Source organism: Enhydra lutris, unplaced genomic scaffold (genome assembly GCF_002288905.1).
Source record: "Enhydra lutris kenyoni isolate GAN:26980312 unplaced genomic scaffold, ASM228890v2 scaffoldscaffold2, whole genome shotgun sequence".
NCBI lineage: Eukaryota > Metazoa > Chordata > Mammalia > Carnivora > Mustelidae > Enhydra > Enhydra lutris.
In genome coordinates, this window is record NW_019154086.1 from 80,707,071 (window position 1) to 80,727,259 (window position 20,189).

General features: G+C 37.2%; 1 pseudogene; it reads left to right on the plus strand.

The window, feature by feature from the left end:
- The first annotated feature begins 609 nt into the window (after positions 1-609).
- Positions 610-20,189, plus strand: part of LOC111146715 — a 123,669-nt pseudogene continuing 104,089 nt past the window's right edge.

Consider the following 20,189-nt stretch of genomic DNA (forward strand, 5'->3'; position numbering starts at 1 on the left):
CAATGCAATTACAAGAATGGGGGCTAAGGAAGGACAAAGCAGTCACTCACCCCTGCACACAGGTGCTGTGTCCTTGAAATAGTTGATTGTACTTGGGGCCCTTTCCTGGCCTGTTAACCAGACACTGTGACATGGGATTTCATAAATGACTGTAATTCATTGGTGATTTGTTGAAGCTTCTAAATACAATTTTTGAAAGGGATGATCCTTTTTTTTTTTTTTTTTTTTTGGTGTCCTCTGATAAAGGCTCATTGTTTCTATATAATCTTCAGAATTCATAATCTTTAGGTAATGTACTTTATAGAACCAGCAGGAAAGTGAGGATTTGCAAACCTCCTTTTCTTTTACTGATGAGTTTAAAAATGCTGTCGTTTACTTCAACTGTTGAAAATGGAACTTTCCCCATATTTAAGCAGTGGTGTTCTCTTTTCACACTGAAAAGCAATGAATTGTCACAAATGGACATCTTGCTATGAATAAAGATGGCAAATGAGTAAGTGACTCAGAAATATGCTTGACAAGTGGGAAATGGTTTGAATATAAAGTTTATATAGTCTTCTACCATCAACTTGGGAGACCGAACAAGTCTAGTTGCAATGGGTAACCAACATGTATGTGGGCAGTAGCCCTCGGAGTGTTCTCATCCTCTTCACATTGCCACAAGAACCTTCTCAGAGGGCTCCTGTTTGTGAGAGTGTGATTTTTCTTTTCTTTTCTTTTTTTTTTTTAAGGTCGTATTTATTTAGTTGAGAGAGAGTGAGTGAGAGAGAAGAGAGAGAGAGCATGAGCAGGGGCAGAAGGAGAAGACGCAGACTCCTTGTTGAGCAGGGAGCCCCATGCCGGACTCTATCCCAGCACCCTGGGATCATGATCTGAGCCAAAGGCAGATGCCTAACTAGCTGAGCCCCCTAGGCATCCCATGTGATTCATTTCTGTTAGCATGGGCATGATTTGATCCTGCTTCAATTTGACAAGGCCTCTGTAGCCGTCTACCATGAGGACCCTGATCTTAGGACACGGTTGGAGAGCATTCCTAAACAATTCTCCTATTTAGTACAGAAGTTTAGTGTCTGGTGTGTCTCACTAATAGGCTGTTCCAGAGACCCTGGCACCTGAAAGCTGATTTTGAGATCCAGGAAATGAAAGAAGTTAAGAGAGGAAGCCTCACAGGTTCCCTGTGCTCAGAAAGATCCCATGTTCTCTGAGGGAAGGGTCCTTGTTGGTAAACATTCTAGCCCTCACTTTCCTTGTCACTGAAAGTTGCTGAATGAATTAAATAACATGATGTGGAATTTCTGACAGCATAAAAACTCCACAGTGCCTGTTATTACTGTAAATCAGAGTGCTAATATTTATAGCACATACAAAGTGCCTATTTTTCTACATAGTTAATGTGGTTGTGATTGTTGCCCTATACTTGATTTGTCTCTGGATTTTGTCATCTGCATCATTATTAGATCAGTATTCAGAAAATAGTTTCTTGCCTCATTCTCACTCATGTGCAATGCAGACATATTGCACTCTTCATTTTTCTCCATCCATCCTTGCCTCTTTCCTTATTAAAAATTTATTTATGAGTAAATTTAGAGAGGAAATGGAAGTCACTATAAAATCGCATGCCCAAACACAGTGATAATTTGGAATTGCCACATCAGTTAAGTGCAGGTCAGGGTAGCACTAATAGTCACTAACAAAGGGCTTTCACACAGATTGTGGGTTCTGAGTTTTCCCCATATGTGGCCATAAATCTTCTTTTTCTTTCATTTGAGGTGCTTGGAGGGATGGCTGGGTGGCTCAGTCGGTTAAGCATCTCCCTTTGGCTCAGGTCATGATCCTAGGATCTTGGGATCAAGTCCCAAATCAGGCTCCTTGCTTAGCCAGGAGCCTGCTTTTCCCTCTACCTGCTGCTCCCCCTGCTTGTGCACACATACTCTCTCTCTCCCTCTGACAAATAAATAAATAAAATATTTTTTTAATTTTTTACTTTTAAAGATCTTATTTATTTATTTGAGAGAGCATAAGCAGGCAGGAGAGGCAGAGGGAGAGGGAAAAGCAGACTCCCCACTGAATAGGGAGCCCAATGTGGGACTTGATCCCAGGACCCAGGGGTCATGACCTGAGCCAAAGGCAGATGCTTAACTGACTGAGCCACCCAGGCACCGTTAAAGTCTTTTTTTTTTTTTTAAAGGGGGCTTAGAAATGCAAGAGTATAAGAATGATGTTATCAAAGACTAAAGTTAGAACCCCTCTGTTTTATGGAAAAAGCAATTATTTGCGAATTTCTGCTACCTTTGGTAGCCAGTGGCACAGGAAGGCACAGCTGCCTGGAGACCTAGAGCCTAGATGAGACAAATGAAGAGGAGACACCTCAGTACAGTGATGGCAGAAGTGTGTGCTGATTTGGGTAACACTCTTTCTCATATACTCTCTGTTTTTCTTCTGTCTGGGAACTAGTGCAGAAAATCTAAAAGAGGAAAACAAACTGGTCTTTCCTACTTATTTTTAGTTAACTAGTGCTTACATAAGTGTTAGTTTTCGACTGTTACAGAAATAGTTGGTTGGCAAGTCCTGTTATTTTTTATTCATTCATTTATTCATGTAATGATAAAAATTTTCTGAAGGTTTTATTGTTGGGGGAGCTACAGAATTAACAGCTGCAGAATTGTATTAGGAAAGTTCTTGTTCCCTAAGAGTTTACATTCTTAACAGGTTTTACAAAAATTTGTCCACCCGCCTTATTCTAAACCAGTGGTTCTCAGTGGTGGTGGAGAGGGGAGAAGTTGCCTGCAAGAGATGTCGTCTCCCATGTATGGAAACGTTTTTATTAACTGGGGGAATGGGTGCTTTTGGTATGCAGTGAGTAGACGGCAGGGACCCTGCTAAATATCCTACAATGCACAGGAGAGACCCCGCAGAAACTGTAATCTGGCTCCAAATGAGAAATCCGGTTCTAAACTCTTGCTTTGACCAGAATTTATTCTTTACTTAGCACAATTCTACATATAGTGGAGGTATCTGCTACTTTGTTTAGCAACTTAGCAGAGGTCCCTAACACATAATATGGTATTTAAAAGATATTTGTCAAAAGGATTAATATATCTCTATCTGGATTAAATTTAATGACATAATATAAAGAACCATGGCTTTGGGAGTAGAACTGAGTTTGAATCCTAGCTCCCAAATTAAATGTCTGTGTAATCTTGCTCAAGTTACTAACATTTAAGAGTCTTAGTTTTATACTAATATGGGACAGTAGTACTTGCTACTTAGAATTTAATGAAATAGCATGATGAAATATCATGTATGTATGAAATATCATATAATAGTTCCTTATAATAGACTTACTTTCTTTCTCTTCTATGTGTAGACCAATTTCCCAAGGGTGAAGGAATTAACTTTTTTGATAGTCTTATCATAGTTATTCTACAAAATATTAGTTATTTGATTTTGTTTTCATTTCCTTTGGAATGTCATCTTTTGTGAAATCAAGGTGATTCTGACTATTTTCTCTTTTTCCTTTTTATTGCTGTTTTAGCCTTATAATGGAAGGTTTGAGTCTGTATGTGGGTCCGTAGGCTGTTATCTGTTCTTTGTGTGCAAAAATGTAAGCACTAACTGCTCCAGATGGTACTGCAGATGCAGAAAGGTTAAGAGATGTAATCAATTGTCATACCAGGGAGGCACTCAATGTGATTTGGAGTTTATCGTGAGTCCCTACTGACTGAATTAGAATGTCGTGTTCTGTGATGGGATAGTAATACATTTGATGCTTGTTCCTCTCTCCTCTCCTGGAAAAAAAAAGGGGAAGTTCAATCGTGAGCTGCCTTATTCAGGGGCCAGACCTGCCGTGGTGGTCGGGTAGGTACGCTCTGGTTCTTTATCCCCAAGTATTTGTGCTCATGCCTTCATATCTGTCCTGTGACCTCAGAAGATGATTTCTAATAGTTTCAGAATTTGCTGGAAAACGACACATAGGGGGAAATGAAGAGAGGAAGTTTCCAACTCTGAAGGAGCAAGGTCTTTCTTGGAGCAGGAAAGCAGTACCTGAGGATGTGGCCATTTAATAATAGGGTTGTTCTTCCTTACATAAATTTGGAAACCCATAATTTGGGAGAGGTTTTTTTTTTAAAGTTCTCTTCCACAGATAAGAAAGAATAACATGTATGTATATGAAATCTAATAAATCTGAAAGGCTTATACCACCCAAAGCCTTTTGAAAATTATTAATTTTTAGCAAGTCTAGGTCACATAATTCCCTTCTTAATGGTACGCTTGTGACAGTATAATTTGGTAGACCTATCTCAGTCAGGTGGCTCAGCAATTCAGTGGTATTAGAAAAGGTGAAAAAAAAAGATAAAAATTCGAAAAATTCAAAAAGGGAGAAAATGAAAAAGTTTTGGAAGAGAGAGTCTATGATAAATTATTGTACTCACAAATACAAACAAGGTAATTCCACTTTAAAACTGGTTTTATAAAGTGTTTCACTTGACATCACACTGTGATAACTGAAAGTAAAAATTCTGGATTAGAACTATTGCCAGTCTTCAGTACACCTCTCATGTGCCTCCATAACAATTGCTCTCAGCTAGGATGCTCAAATTTGATGAGCTCCTGCTAGTTTGCAATCCAACCTAACATTGTGATGTTACAGTTAAAAAATAAATTGGTTACATACCCATGCCCTAGCTGATATTGTTTATTGATAATCTGTTAAATTTTCCCAGATAATTAAAGAAAAGTATAAGGTATCTTGGAAGATTATTTATAATTATTGCATTAAGAAGTAGGTACACATATTGTTGTCCCCCCATCCCCCACAATTCCCTTAGAATACCATTGTTATTAAAATTTTAAAGAGCCTTGAAGTGAAAAAGCATGAAGACTTAATTGCCTTCCTTGGTTTTCTTGAGCTTATAGAATGTATTTTCATCTTTTAGTCATAGTTCTGTTTTTAAATAACTCTGTTCTGCTCCATGAGAGACATTTCAGTTCTAAATGTATGCAACCAAATTATCTTTTAACCCTCATTTTCAAACTGCAGTTCAATCAGTATACTCCAGATGGCACACAATGATGATAAAATTATGCATATGTTACATTGAGGGATTGAATATGCAAACAGAAGGAGCTGGTTAACTAAGGTTTTCAAATTGCCTTCAGGACTTTACCGTTCTCCTACATAATGACAAAAAAAATGCAGATACCATTTTGCTTGGTTTTAGGATTTGACATTTTTTAATATGGCAAATGAAATGCAATTATAATCCATAATAGTCCACATGAAACTTTGCCAATGTCATTATAAAAGCAAATGTTTTCCTCCACAAGTCAGTATGTAAGAATACATTTTTACCTTAGTTTATTACCAATGTTTTGCAGGTAAAACCATGCTCATGAGAAAATATATGGGGAGGAAACAGAATCAAAATGGATACTCCATACATTAATAAGCGTGGTTTCTTTGTTTATTCTAAGCATAGGATTAGGGAAGCTGGTCATCCATTTTTTTCATCATTTTGGGAGACCATAATAATATTGGAGGGAATAAATGGAAAGCTAAACAAAATAAACATAAGTGAATCTGCTCTGATTACCAAAGAGTTATCAACTCTTCTACTACTGAGTACTTCCTTTATAGCTCTATAGTTCTATAATGTGAAAGTTACTTAGCAGGATCCTTGTTTTTGGATATAAGCACAATTAAAGAAGTGATATATTTGTCAACTTAGCATTACACTATTATTCTCAGCAAATCTTCTCAATTCCAATGGCAACAATTTTTTAGTAAAAAGTATGTTCATCTGTTTTAATATTTTTATGCAATTTATTTAAAATAAGAATTAAAAAAAAAACTATTCTCTCATTTCACCAGGTATGCCCACATATTTTAGGTGGCTGTTAGTTTTTAAAGATTCAAAAAAGAAAAAAAATTGATGATGGCTCAGTAGTAAAGTTTTCTATATGAGGGTTAACACACTATTTTATACATGATTTTAGCTGAAAGGCCGAGCAAGAAGCAACAGCACACTATTTTATTAGCGTTACTTATAAGACTAAAAACAGAGATATGTATTATTATCATATTTATATATTTTTCTACCTCTCAATATCCACCTGAAAGTTATTAGAAAATGTTTAGTCCTACTGCCTAAGGAGGATTTGTATATATTGATGACACATTTTTCCCCCCCAGTGGTCTAAACTGGGGAAGTCCTCTATTCATACTGGAAACTAGGTGTTTTTTTGGTTTTGTTTTTGTTTTTTCCTATAGTTTCATGCATTGATTTTGATGAACATTTCATGCTAAAGGAGTTTCCAAAGTAGAACAATTCAGAATCCATGAATAATAATTGAGCCCTTTAGTTCTGCTCTGAACTTAAAACCATTATTCTCCATTTAAAGCAGACAAATCATGTTGCTCTACAGAACACTGCTCTGTCATTTTAGGTTTTTTTTTCCCCCCGTGGTGGTTGTTTCCAGTGAGCTGGGCTGGAATATTAAGCTCTCTTTGCTTCCTATGCTCTCTCTTGCTGTGCTGGGCACATTTAGGGTTCTGTCTGAAATGGGCAAAAAGCAATTCTCTTGTTCATAAAGAATAACTTGTAAGCTGGTGTGGATGCCTGTACATTTTTATTTTGTGAAGAGAATGTGCTATTTGCCAGGCTTTGAATCTCTGGCAATTGGCTTGCTGAAACTCAGCTTAAATGTATTGTCGTGCATAAACAATCAAATGTAGAACATAATACGTCTCCTCTTCTGACTGCACCTCTCATACCAAACACATCGGCTCAATCCATTATTCTATGTATATGGAGTTGTATCTGTCAGAAGCTAATTTAAGTGTCATGTGAAAACACAAAGTTAATAGAAGTTTAACATGGTAAAATATTGTTTTTAATATTAAAAATGCACTTGTAGCATTTGAGAAAATACAGCTATTATGGTGCTTGCAGAGTGATGTAGCCAAATACCCCTGTGCTGAGAGCCCACTGTAGGGCAGGGCAGGCGGGGGCAGTCATTTCCTACCATCTGCTCTCACACTACAAAAGTGAATACATGTTTGGATTTTCGTGGTCTGTTCTGTTTGCCTGGTAGAGGAAAAGTTTAAACAGTTCTTAACAACAAATATGCTTCTTTATTGAAAAGAATAATTTGTACTAGAAACAATGTAGTAGAATGATTTTTAGACTTACCGTGGTATAAAATTTATTCATCCAAATTTTGTACACTACATTTTTGTCCTTTTGTATTTAAAATACTTTATGTCAGAACCATAAGAGACTCTTAATCTCACAAAAGAAACTGAGGGTTGCTGGGGGTAGGGGGGTAGGGAGAGGGTAGTGGGGTTATGGACATTGGGGAGGGTATGTGCTATTGTGAGTGCTGTGAAGTGTGTAAACCTGGCGATTCACAGACCTGTACCCCTGGGGCTAATAATACATTATATGCTTATTAAAAAATTTAAAAAAATTATAAAAAAATAAAATAAAATATTTTGTCAGTACACATTAAACAAATAATGCATATTTTGGTGATCTGTTTTTCATTTCAAGACATTCCTATATAAATTAACATTTTATATCATCAGTGTGTATTCTTCATCTTTATTGAATACTATTTGGAAAATAATGATAGCTCTGAATACTAGAGTTCTGAAAGCTTGTTTTTCTTTCCTCCCTCTCTCTCTCCCCTTCTTTGTTCATTCCTCTCTCTTCCTTCTTTTCTTTCTTTCTATAAATGCCTTTTCCTAGGAATATGATACAAAGTAAAGTGATGTTTTTGGCAACAAGTTAAGTCTATTATGGAAATTAAATAAAAAACAATTTTTGATGACCATCAGGAGCCAGAGGCTATGATCTGTTTCTCATGCAACATGGCTCCAACATCAAGCCTTCTACTTCATTTAATGCTCAACAATAGCATAATAGCATTGTCCTTTAATGCAACAAGAAAAACAGGCCATAATGGATTTGCTGAGAGACTGTGTAAGAGCTTCTAACTGTGACATTCTAATAAATCTTTAAGGATATTTTTTTTTTTTAAAGATTTTATTTATTTATTTGACAGAGAGAAATCACAAGTAGGCAGAGAAGCAGGCAGAGAGAGAGGAGGAAGCAGACTCCCTGCTGAGCAGAAAGCCCGATGTGGGGCTCGAACCCAGGACCTGGGATCATGACCTGAGCCGAAGGCAGCGGCTTAACCCACTGAGCCACCCAGGCGCCCCATCTTTAAGGATATTTTTGACTGTTAAAGAATTCTGCCATAGTTTGTGGATATAGACCCTAACAACTCTAGTCACATATGACTCCACAGTAGAAATAAAAGCATGACAGATTTATCTGGTGATTTACATTGATGGCATAATATGGAAGTATAAAAAGGAAGTAAAAACTACACTGGGGACTTCTGCCATTTTGCATGAGTGAGGAAGATAATGGGAAAGAGGTCAAAAGCAATTGTTTTCTTCATGCAACAGATTCTTTGAATGAATTTGGGCTACATGAGAGGGGTGTCAGATAAAATACGGGACATCCAGTTAAATTTGAATTTCATCTAAAAAACCAAATAATTTTATTATAGATATGTCACAAATATTTTATATAGTACACTTGTGCTACAAAATTATTCATTGTTTATCTGAAATTCAAATGTGATTGGATGTTGTGCATTTTCCTTTATTAAAGCTGGCAGCTATAGTGTATGGACATCTTTGGGGTGAAAGGGGAAGGACGAGTGGATAAGGTCTGGACTGGTCCTCAGCCTCCCCTGCATAACTTCTGTTCCTTGTTCCACACTCTGACATGAGAGAAGTGGAGTTAGGGCCAGGAGCCAACAGATTTAAGGAGGACAGGCTGACAATCCTTATATCCAGGAGCAACTATATAGAAGACTTTGGGAGATAAAGGTCAATAAGATGCAACATCAGCATGTGACTTATTGAATTACCAAGGCTGTTGAAATAATATACAGGTTCCACCCTCAAAGAATTGTCCTATGCTAATCAGATAAGCACTTACTAAGAGGCAATATGGGCTGGATTATGAATAAAAACTGAATAAAACCAGAAGAAGCAGAGACTGTAACTCAACCACCTTTTTGTAGTACTCCCTATTCTCCTCCGCTGCTTCTCTAAGACTTTTTTTTTTTTTTTTTTTTTTTTTTTGAATGGAGGAGGAAGGGGTAGAAATTTCCAATTTGGCACATTTCCATTCCTCTTGGAGACTATATTCCAGTAAAAGTTCCATTACCATCTTTGTGCTAAGTTACATCGTACTTAAATCAAGTAAATTCTGTACTTAAAAAGTAACTCTTTGGAGTGCAGAGAATAAAGTGAGGAGCCTTGTAAATCCTCTAAAGGAGTTACCTTCATTTTCACATGGACAGCAAGGCATAGAAAGGTTCAAATATGTCCAGGGTCATAAATCTAGAGAAAGGAAGGAGCTGAGATTAGAATCCTGCTGTAATAAGAAGACTTTTACTGCTGTGTAACTGCATGAGGAAAAAAAAAAATCAAAATTACCCCACCATAACTTGAACTATATGTGGTTAAAGTGTTTCTTTGGTCACTTTTGGTTACTCTCTGAAGTTACCCAAATATGAATCTTAGACTTTAGGTACAATAATTCTACGGTTTAACCTAAAACAAGAACCTGGGATAAAGTTCTGGAAAGACATTCCTGTTTAGTTGCTAAGTTTGCACACGATTTGCTATCAAAATTCATATTCTACTTATCAGTTAGTCTATTTAAACAATGTGGGTGGTAATGCTGACTACCCCACTGAGATATTTTAGGAATAACAATGCAAGCAAGAAACATGCCCCCAAATAATGCAAAGCTCCTTTTGTATGTATGAACTATGAGGAGCTATATGAAGATGAAATGCCAACAATAGCTCTCTGATAGACATAAATGTAGACGGTTCTATCCATTCACCCACTCTGCAGATAATTACCAGGAAAAATGTGGCTTTTATCCTCAGTGAGAGGGCATATAAATTCAAAACAGGCAGATGTGACTTTTTTCTAAAGAAAATTACTGAATTCATACATTTTTTAGCAACAGAGAAGTTAGATGAAGTTACTTTAAAAATTAGTTAAAATGCAAACCCTGGCCTGCCATACAATCAGTTTTTCAGAAAAGTATGAACAGGACTTTAGAATTTAAAGATTGTAATTCGAATGAATATTAATGCTCAAGTGTGTGGAGCACAGAGGTAACTGACCTCAGACCTCACGCGGTGTACAAAGTAGCTGCTTAGCTGGGAAAACCAATTTTTCACCTTTTTTTGTCAGAAATAGGAGACACTCCACTATAGGCTGGATTTTGTTCCTTGTAGAGGTCAAATCAGTGTCTGCTTGAAAAATTCATGATCCCGAAAAGGTAATTTTTAATGAATATTTATGAGCGATGTCCTTTCTTATCAGAGCTGTGCAAGTTTTCTGAAGCTTGCCACTAAGACTGGCTTGTGATTTTTAGCAAAAAACCTCTGAATCAAAATGAGGAAAATGGGCTTGATATATTGTCGTCTGACTCATTTTGGCTTCTTCTGTTATGCATCATCATTGCATATAAAACAACATTGTTCAAGGCTGTTCATATCACCACTGTTGCAGTATTTTTTCCCTACCTTTTAGGATCCAAACACCAACATAAAAGAACATTTAAAGGACATTATACTCTTTCTATATTTTTTAATCTTAAAAATATTTTGCCCATAAACTTGCTGAAGACTCAGACCAAGTAATAATAGGAGTATGGAGTTTTCCTCTGTGGGCTGGGGCTCTCATGTTTGGTATGTGAAAATAAGAACTTCAGAATACCAAAAAGGCTTTATAGCCAAATCTTGATTTTTCTTGCACTTTCTCTTAAAATCAGTACAAGTAAAGAGATAAATCTCTAACAAAGTATCTGTTGAAATTTTCCAGAATTAGTATGTATTAATATTTGTAATGATATAGCTACATATTATTGTGTTAACATAGTTAATACATGTATTGACCATGTATAGACAAATATATATACATTCATCAAGAAAAATGTTAGATATTAACTTATAAGTATAAAATAACATGCTACATTTTCATTTGTTCAAAGAGTAGTGAATATAGTCAAAATACTTATGTTATTCTTAATCTCATAGCTTGTAGAAATACAACCACATCATGGAACAATTCAACCTGCCTAGAAACTGGTAAAGGTTTCAGTGTTCGGCCTCTGCCATTTTGTAATATGAACTGTCTTTAGAGCATAAGAGTACTACTTACGGATTTTCCCCTCAAGGTAGCATGTAATAGGCACATTATCATAGCATTAGTCTTCATATGGTTCCATGAAATGTTGCTCTGATGAGTTAGGATGACAGTCTATTTATCATTATAAACATTAGAGGAAGACATGATGAAATGTCATATCGTACCATACAGAATCAAAACTCTGTCCATGAGGATTATATCATTTGCTTTGGTGAAGATAAAAGTGTCTATTATAAATGCCTGAATACCAAATATAAGTAAATCATGTTTATTATTTTCAGTATCTGTTGCTTTTTAGCTTCCTGAAGCATTGGAATTCGAGGCCGACAAAATACCAAAAAAACAAATACATGAAGGGAAGCACCAACCAAGGCTGCATCCCTAACACTCCCTTGACTCCAGGCCTTTGCGTCAGTTATAATGCTTTGCCTGGGATGCTCTTTTCTGCCTGTGCGTGACTCAGTCACACTCCGGACATAAGCTCTTTTAACTCCTACTCATTTTCTAGGTCCTTGACTAGATGATATTGTCTTTGGAGAGCCTACTTTTGGGGCTCCAGGTCATTGTAGCTCCTTATACTTGCTCCAGTGATAGTGCATTTGCCTGGTGGTTTTTACTCTGTGATTGTCTGGTAACATCATCATCTTCCACACTAACGTGTTGTTCCATGAAACCCAGGACTGAGGTTTGTTCACTGCTGTGCTCTATGCACTCATTCATTTGGTCAGTCTTTATTTAATGAAGGCCTGCCAAGTGTCAGGCAGTGTTTGGGGGGCTGGAAAGCAAAACATTTATCAGACAGGTAACATACAAGATGTATAAGAGGGGCGCCTGGGTGGCTCAGTGGGTTAAGCCGCTGCCTTCGGCTCAGGTCATGATCTCAGAGTCCTGGGATCTAGCCCCGAGTCGGGCTCTCTGCTCTCTCAGGGAGCCTGCTTCCTCCTCTCTCTCTGCCTGCCTCTCTGCCTGCTTGTGATCTCTCTGTCAAATAAATAAATAAAATCTTTAAAAAAAAAAACAAACAAAAAAAAAACAAGATGTATAAGATAGGTTAACAAAAAAAAAAAAAGGAAAATAAAACCCATAAGTTCAGATTCATATGTTTTTCAAAACATATTTTCTGAATAAAGAACATGGATGTAATACAAGATGACTGGATGCAGGTGTGATGGTATATTTAGATCGATGGTGGTATTCCGTCAACGGGTAGTGATGAAGTAGGAATCAGTAAGGCCAGTGAGTGAAATGGCCCTTCTTCTGCCTCTTGATCTCTCAGGCTCTCCCAGTCTGAAATAGCTCTTTAGTGCTCTCCCGATTATCATCTTTCTGTCACCTCTAGCAGATAATCCACTGAGTGTAAAATTTTAAACTTACATTTCTATATGAGTAAACCCTTTCAACAGGTCTCTTAAGAGTTAGAGAATACAGAGTTAGAAATAATTCATAAGCCAGAGTTTCTGATTTAAATACTCACTTGTTTTAAAGTAGACTAGTTCATTGGTAGAATCAAACATTTCTATGATATCCCAAATACCATGGTACCTGATAGGAAATTCTTACTGGAAGACACAGTGTTACTCTACTGGTGAATACTAATGACCTCATAATCATTTTGTCATTGAAACTCCTTTATCTTACTATTACTTATTGGTCATTTTTCTTATTTATGGACTATATTAGAATTTTCATTCAAGGGAACATATATAATAAATGGAGTTGTGGCTCAAATGTGTTAATGGATCTCTCCAGCAGTCCTTTTCTCAATCCCAAGTGCATAATTGAAATGGACATATTTGGTGGTTGGCAAAACCCCAACGTCATTTTCTTTGCCTACAGTATTAGGGCTGACACAGTAAGGGAAGTCAGGTGGAATTCTTTCAAATCGAGTCCACAGCTAATATAGTAAATTAAAAACAGTAATATATTAGTGACACTTTTAGAGGACTAAATGCAGATATGATGATTCCCATTTTACTTTCATTTAATTTAGTAGTCTGGCCACTACCCAGAACTGGCAGATCCTGAGGTATGACAGTGTGGGCTGTTGTAAACTCGGGTCAGTATTTGTCCCCACTGCAGCTGCTGTGCTGCACGCGATATCTTGGTTAGAGCAGATTAACGTGGACTCAGGTACTTGGTATGTGGCTATTGGTTCAATAAATGAATGATTTTCTATCCTTATGACTAAGGAGGACTACAAGTGGCTTTTATTTACATGTAGAAGAGAAGACGGTGCCTCTGTAGTAGGATACTACTAGAGTAGGGGATACTCTCCCTCATCCTGTCATAATGTAGTTTGGACCACAAGGATATTCTGCAGAACATTACATTGTTCTACTCGATTGATTATGTCATGCAATCAGATCAGATGAGCAAGATTTGCAAGTGTATCAAAGACTTTTTTTTTTTTTTTTAAAGATTTTATCTATTTATTTGAGAGAGACAGAGACAGAGATAGTGACAGAGAGCACAGTCAGGGAGGAGAGGGAGAAGCAGGCTCCCTGCCTGCCAAGCAGGGAGCCCTGGGTGGGGCTTGATCCTAGGGCCCTGGGATAATGACCTGAGCAGAAGGCAGACGCTTAACCTATTGAGCCACCCAGGCGCCCCTATTAAAGACATTTTAAACCTGTGTACACTCCATAAGGTGGGAGATAAATCTGCAAAGAGTTAGGGGGCCCATCACATGTGCTTTGGAATATGCTAGGGGATGCCTTCCAAAGTTAAGAACAATCTATTTCATTTCACACTTCCCGTCACTAAGAAGAAAGCAAGTACTTTGTAGGTCTTTTTGGGTTTGATAGTGGCAGTTTCTACATTTAGAAATGCTGATCTAGTCCATTTACTGAGTAACATAGAAAGCTGCCAGGTTTGAGAAAGATCCAGAGAGGAGTCTTGCAGCAGGCCGGGCCCATGGCACAGATGGCACTTTTGCCTGGGTTACAAATGAAAAATTTTTGCACTAGCACTCCAGTCAGGGAGGGCATTGATGACTGACTATAATGATAGAATCTCTTAAGGTACCTGGTGGCTGAGTTGGTTAAGTGTCTGGCTCTTGATTTCTGCTCGGGTCATGATCTCAAGGTCCTGGGATCAAGCCCCACATCGGGCTCTCTGCTTGAGGGGAGTCTGCTTCCCCCCCACCTGCCTGCCTCCCTGCTTACTTGTGATCTCTCTCTCTCTGTCAAATAAATAAACAAAATCTTAAAAAAAAAAAGATTCTCTTTCTCTCGCGTTCTCCCTGTGCCCCTACCCCTGTTCACCCTTACTCTGATTCTTAAAAAAAAAAAAAAAAAGACTTTCTCAACGAATAGAGAGCTTTAAACTGTGTAGCTGATGATATACTTTGAATGGAAAGATAAGTTGTTTGAGATAAATATATACTAAATAGTGGGTCATGGTGACAAGTTTGTTCAAAGTCCTGGAAGAAAAAAAGCAGGGAATATCAAGGTCAGAGGAAGAGGCATGGAGTTGGGAGTGTATTAAGATTTTTGTATGATGTGGGGCGCCTGGGTGGCTCAGTGGGTTAAAGCCTCTGCCTTCGGCTCAGGTCATGATCCCAGGGTCCTGGGATCAAGCCCTGCATCGGGGGTCTCTGCTCAGCAGGGAGCCTGCTTCCCCCTCTCCCTCTACCTGCTTCTCTGCCTGCTTGTGATCTCTGTCTGTCAAATAAATAAATAAATAAAAATCTTAAAAAAAAAAGATTTTTGTATGATGTATTAACTCACACCAGAGATTACTCACCAGGAAAGACACACAAACCAACTAGACAAAAATGACTCAATCAGTTGACATCCAACAGCCTCTAACATACATTGGCCAACTTAATTCTGGCAGAATGGGTACATGATATCAGGGATGCAAGTATGCATGGGCCCAACCGTTTGGGATATCAGGGATGCAAGTATGCATGGGCCCAACCGTTTGGGCTTCACACACCAAGGCTAATCTGGCATTGCTAACATCCGTGTTCTAGCAAAAGAGACCAAGGCTGACCCACTTATGGCACTATCCTTTGAGGCCAACTAGCCACTTGGAGCAAATTAATTACATTGAACTCCTTACTCGCTAGAAAGGGCGGTGATTTGTTTTGCTTATAATCAACATGTGCTTTGTTATGGATTTATCATTCCTGCCTGCAGTCTGTGACTAATTTCCTGGGCATGAGACCCGTGTAGTCACAACAGGGCCCAAGCTCAGAAGGGTCCCATGCTTGGTTTAATGTTATTCTGTTGCCACTTTGGAATTCTTAATTTTCAAGCAAGGGACACCACATTTTCATTTTACATGGGCCTAACCGATTCTGTAGCTAGTGCTGCTGCAGTCTGGCCAGTCTCCATCTGAAGCCTTATAAAGTATTACTACATTAACACAGAAGGGACCTAGTGACCTGCTTCACAGCAAAGAAAGTGGCATCCACTGGTCCTGTCATCTACCACACCACTCAGAGGCTGCTGGTTTAACAGAACAGTGCAAGACTAAGGTTAGTACAGGGAATGGGGCACCAACTTTCAGTGTCCCACTGAAAGCTCTTCACCAGTACATACACACACACAAATTTAAATAGCTATATATAAATTTTCACTTTTAAAAAAATATTCTATTCATTTATTTGAGAGAGAGAGAGAGAGAGAGAGACAAAGAGAGTAAGAGAGAGCTTGAGCAGGAAGGAGAGGAAAGAAGAAGGTTCCCTGCTCAGCAACACTGGGCTTGATCCCAGAACCCTGGCATCATGACCTGAGCCAAAGGGAACATGAAATAAACGAAGATAAGCAAAGACACAGGCAGAGAAGGTGAGATTCCAAGAAAGGAGAAACCAAGGAAGACAGAGAGAGAGTGATCAGAGAAAGAAGGTAGAGTCCTTAAATGTTAGGGATTGAGTAAATTCCACAGGGATAAGGATCTTCCCTTGGTTCATTTATGTACCCCAAGCATAGAGAGTAGTGCCTGACATGTAATAGGCACCCAATATGAATTTATTAAATGGATGAATTTTAGGTTAAAGGTAAAGGTTTGAGCAGCTAATGACACAGTGAGTACATGCATGTTACATTTGGAGAGGAACAGCCTACAATTATACTGCACTTGGCACCTCTTATGTAACTGGCCCCTGCTCAGTGCTAGTGACACCAGCTGTAGTAAAGCATAACTCCTGCCCCACAGGGGATGGTGGTGAGTGAGAAGTTCATGCTGATACCACTCAGAGAGGCCAGTCGACTTCACAAACATGTGTTTGACTTAAAGGCTGTACTTTCACAGGGATTGTTTTTGCTTCCGTGTCTGTTTTAGAAGTTTTGAAGTTTCCCAAAACAATTTTCTGTGAATTCATTTAAAACTGACGCTGTACAGGCTGGGACTGACTCACATTAATACACTGTGAGTATGTATGAAGGACCAATAAATGAATCAGGCTTATCTCATGTTGACCTGAGGATCTTTCCAATTCCCGGAATATGTGCCTCTAATACACTTATATGTGCCCTCTTTAGTATCAGGGTTCTTTGGAACTGTTAAATAGATAAATCTGGAATCAAAACAAAATGGAGGTGGTAAGTATTAGGGAGGAATTTCTTGTCCATATAGGATAAAGTCTAGTGAAACATCCATGATCATAACAAAATGCCTTTCAAATCATCTAAATGTTCAACTCCCCCAGTCTAATGAGTTTCTCCTACTTCGTGGAGAAGATAAGCACAAATACTACCTTGCTTACCTATTTCTCTAAGCTTCATTTTGATGACCTACTTCCTTAATTATCAGTCATATGTGAGTCCTGCTGTTTGACTATTCATAGGCTTGATTTTTATGTAGAACTCCCTGGTCACCGTGGCTAGGCTTGGGTGTCTTCTGTCTCCTCAGCCATACATTTAACAATATTGCATTCAGTTATTTCTTCAGATTTGTTCCTGTTATAAATTCCCTAGAACTTGTAAAATTATCATTATTGCCTCGCTGAAGAAAAACCTGCTGTGATGGCCCCAGTTACACATCATCTAATATGTGATTTGGAAATTTATGAATTGATATTTACATATCAAAATTATGAAGAAACACTATCTCATATAGGGCAGAGATCATGTGAGCATTCTGCATCGTGCAGACTTGATAAATATCAAATGGCTACATGCAAATTAAAATAGCATTTTCTCACATCCTGGGTTTATATAGATAGGTGTGTTTTGTTCTTGCAGATGAGAGGTTGACTCATGATCATGAACTTTGACATCTTTCTGGCTGATTGAAAATAAATTGTGCATGTCAAATGAGTCCTTATGTAGGTATGAAATTTAACAATTTTCTGTCCCAGGCTACGGGGAAGAGTTTTATTGCTGTTGTTTTGGGCAGTGTTTATCTAGTAACCCCTGGTGTTACTAGCAACTACTTACTAGTAAACCAACAATCTCCCAGAAACTTTTGCAGCTGGGGAAGGGGAAACAGTGGGGTAAACAAAGAAGTATAATTCACTTATCATTAAAGATATATCACTACACTGTATATTTAAATTATGGTTTTCTTTATTAAGGAGTGGAAGTAAAAATATAAATAAATAAATAAATGGTGTTTAGACCCCAGAGATAATTCAGATCTTGGTGGGGAGCTAACGTAGAGATTGGCTAATTATCTACTTAGGCCTCTGAGCACCACATGAATAGGCCGTTAGGCTTTTGCAGTGATTGAAAGATGTCAGAAGAAAATATTTTTAGCATATAGAAGAACTCTGTATTAGGCCTACAGTCAGGAAAACTACCACATTTAACTTTATAGATACTATTAAAAAATCTCCCAAACTTGACTCAGAACACCTCCCAGTCTGCAGGAAGTAATCCCATAATCACTGTAGTTTTTCAGTATGTGAGATATTTGATATTTCAAGTTTAGTTTTCACTTAATTTATTAAACTTTTTCTCTCATGAAACTTATCTGTCTGTAGTTACTTAAATCATTTATACCTTCGTTTAACAAGATAAAGGATTAAAAAGGAAGCCTTATTTCCAAAGTCAGTGGCCTTGCAGGAATAACTTATCCATATTTCCCTCATTTAATGAAGATGACTTTCACTTTACTCAGTGATGTGTTGAATATGTTAATTCATTAATTCAGTTCCAAATAGCAAGTGATGTATAGTCAATTTGCTTACTGAGGGACAACAGTCCACCTGTCTTCAACATGGTATCTATCAGAAGAGAAATCAGGATAAACCTGAGAATTTCTGAAAGCTGTACTAATTCCAAGGTGACTACTCTGATATTGAAAAACAACAACAACGAAAAACCCACAACTTTATAGGTAAATATCAATTTCAACAGAAGAAGCTTTACAAATCTTTGAAACAATCATCATGACTTTGTTTAATAAAACAAAACTAAAAAAAAAAAGTCAATGGAATCTGATTTCAAATATGGAAATGAAAAGTATCAATCCCAACTCCGTATGTACTAAATGATAAATTGAGATATTTATACATACGTTGATAAAAATATAAAAATCTTCCCAACACTTTCATAGTTCCTTATTTTACTGATATTGTAAAATTGAACTAATCAAACAATCAAGAGATAATTAAGAGAATACAAATACTGTGTGTATTGTGATAAATGGCCTTCCAAAAGTTCAGATCTTTTCAAAAAAGGCAGATGGTTTTTTGAATTTTGTATTAGAAAAAAATAAGCATATGTAAATAGTTTGTAATTGTGAGGGAAAATATTTTTCTGGAAAATAGTTTTAAAAATATTCACTAAACATTTCATGTATTTCAAATTCCCCAGAATCATCATTTCTATAACCTAAACATTATGACACTCCTAAGTATGCTGTTTTTCTTTTGTGACAACATATGTATTCCAAGTACAGGTGTGTGTCTGTGTTTGTTTACACATATATGAGCCCATATTCTCATGTTCTATAAGAAAATTACTTGCCAATTCTTTTCAGATTTTCTGCTCTTCCAAGTATTTCTTTCCGTTCACTTTTCTTTCTTTATTTTTAAAGGATTTTATTTATTTATTTGACAGATAGAGATCACAAGTAGGCGGAGAGACAGGCAGAAACAGGGAGGAGGAAGCAGGTGATGAGAGCGGAGAGCCCGATGCTACAAGGCTCTATCCCAGGACCCTGGAATCATGACCTGAGCTGAAGGCAGAGTCTTTAATCCACTGAGCCACCCAGGTGCCCCCACTTTTCTTTTTTTTTATGACATTTAATTTCCTCTTCACTTTTTTCTTTCATTAAAACCATTAAAAATTAGAAATAGCAACTAAATCATTTCTAAACTGTTAATATTTAAGAAACCTTGGAAAATGTAAAGCAGATATTAAAAATGATGTTCTCTCTCTCTTTTTCTCTAATGGGAAAGGCCATGAAAAATTGAGGCAGAAGTGAAACATCAATTCCCAGAACAGTTAGTTTTCTCAAAATGCTGAAAGTCAATTCAACAAGTATTTATTGAGCTTCTACCCCTGCCCTTGGGGACACTGTGATATAAAATCAAGAATTTTCCCCACAGGTAACACTTGATTCATTTTGATTTAAAACTGACAGCTGAGAAAGTCTACTCAAGGTTGCATTTGCTCTTTATATATAAATATTTTTCTACAGTTTGAGTTTTTCCCAAGATCAGTGCTTGAGTTTTAGAACCCTTTGTCATTTTTTTTCCCTAGATTACTCTATAAAAAGTGAAACTTTGAAAATGGTAGGGATTAAAAAGTGATCTCTGTGAGAATCTGCTGATTCTTTGTAATTTAGAAAGAAGGATTTAAGTTTGAGAAAGGGTAGATTCTGTATCTATAAATACTTATTTTTTTCTCTTTTTTTAGAAGCTTAAAAATGTATTACTCTTTTGTTAATTAAATGACAGTTTTTGTTTTTATTTTATTTTTTGCTATGAAACATTTTGCCATGTCAATATAGTAATAATAAAGATAAGATAATAAATAATTAT